Raw genomic sequence first — 2,037 nt, 5'->3', positions numbered from 1 at the left:
TACAGGGCTTATTACGCGGGAAGCACTCCAAACATGGTTGCCGTTTGTTGTTCCGGTTACACGTTGTATTTCCATGAGCTGATGCCGTCATGAGATGAGCAGTAGGTATTACAGGGAACCGGAAGGAAGCCTTCTTTCGTTCTTAAAATGGTCCGGTTCCGTGACACCAGCCCTGGAGTGGCCTGAGGAGACAGCAGCTCCTGCTCACTAATCATCGTCAGATGGGGCGGTGGCCAGCCTCCTCTTCTAAACCTGTTGTTTCTGGCAGATGCTCCTCAGCATTTTCCTGCTATGTAAATAATGATTCCGTACAAGAAGTCACTCTCTTCGGTTGCCCTAGTATGCATTTCACAAATGGTTTATTTTGGCGGGTTCTCCGTGGAGTTGCATTATCATTGCTACAGGTGGTTTATTAAGATGTTGTTTTGGTGGAGGGCTCCTGGCTATGTGTGTCTTAAACATTTTCAGGCCATAAAGATTTGGGGACTGCTAGGTTATCTTGGGTCTTGACTGTGTATTCTGTGTCTTTGGGTGCAGATTTAAAACAAATTTTGGGGGTAAAATCTGGACACTCTGACTTTGGAACTGGTTTGCCCCCTGACGTCTGTCCCAGCTTCTTTTCCTGATTGTCTTCCGGCCACTGTCTTCCTCTCAGCTCCTCTAATACTCTAAGAACAATGTCCGATCACAGGGTTGTAATAGAACCAAGTGGTGAGAGAGAATGTTAAAGTGCTGTCGACAAGGAAAGTCTCAGAGAGTAAGGAAGCGTGGAGAAAGGGAAGGAGGCAGTGTGTGGGGAAGGGACCCTGGATCCTGGAGGCCACTCATTCTCATTGTGGAGACAACGGGTTAGAAGGCAGAGTCAGAGGATTGCTTGGTGGTAAATTTCCTCCCAGTAGTGTCCAACCAGTGGGCCGGAACCATTAGCACAGAGGTCTGACTGCGATTGCGAGGACCCAAGGTGACTTTGCCTTAGACAAGAGAGTGGTTCATTTTCTCTCTAAGCCTGGGGCTGCCGTGGAAGTCCACGGTATCCATTGCGCAAACGCCTTCCTTCTTGTTGTTTCTCCATCGATAAGACAACTTCCCTGTCTGTCTGGCTTAAAAATGGTTCCCTACCTTGTCCACATTTCTGTTGGGGTCAGGGTGGGGAATAAATGAAGAGCAATGGGAAAGCCATCCCTTTCAAGGTCATGACCTAGAACATGGACCCATTGGTTCTATTCGCAGCCCTTAACAAATATCCACCAAGCACCTCGGTCCCTGGCACCAGCAATAAGGCATACCGGATTTCTACCTCTAGTGTGGAAAGTGCCGGCTAGCGTTTTCCAGGAAGTATGATCTCATTTCCATGCCAATGAATATCTGTCACGTTTTCAGAAAAACAATAACATGGGTTCATTGTTATGTGTGAGGAACTAGGCTGAGTGCTGAACTGACAGCATCGGACGGGCAGACAAGGTTCTCCCGCTCATGGAATTTACAGCCTCCTGAAAAACAGCAATGAGCAAGAACGTGAGCAAATTAAAAACTGATTACAAATTGTGGCAAGGTGTTTTGAAAGCAAAAGTGTGAATGCTTGCATAGAAAACATCCGGAAAGTGTATCCTTTTGACAGATGGTGGCCAAGGCTCTCTGAGAAATGTCATCATAAAGCTGATCCCTGAGCAGGAGTGAGCCAAGTAAAATGCAGGGCAAGGGGGGGGGGGCGACGACATGAAACGAAGACTAAATCATGGTGTGCTAGAGTACTATACAGCAGTGAAAAAGGAAAGAGCCACAGCTACACGCAATAAAGTGGCTGAATCGTAGAAGCCTGCAGTTGAGTGATTAAAAACAAATCACTTGAGACTACATATGCTACTAGGGAATCATTTTTATAAAAATCAAATACGAGCGAAACTAAGTAACATTATTTAGAGATGCCTACATATGCGATAAAACTAAGTGCAAAAAGGCAGGAGAATGATAAACACAAAATGCACGATAATGTATACCTGAGAGGGAGAGAGACAGAGAAGATAATGAGTGTATTCA

Source organism: Rousettus aegyptiacus, unplaced genomic scaffold, assembly GCF_014176215.1.
Source record: "Rousettus aegyptiacus isolate mRouAeg1 unplaced genomic scaffold, mRouAeg1.p scaffold_m13_p_12, whole genome shotgun sequence".
Lineage (NCBI taxonomy): Eukaryota > Metazoa > Chordata > Mammalia > Chiroptera > Pteropodidae > Rousettus > Rousettus aegyptiacus.
The sequence above is the reverse complement of the archived record's forward strand: the minus strand, read 5'-3'. Positions refer to the sequence as shown.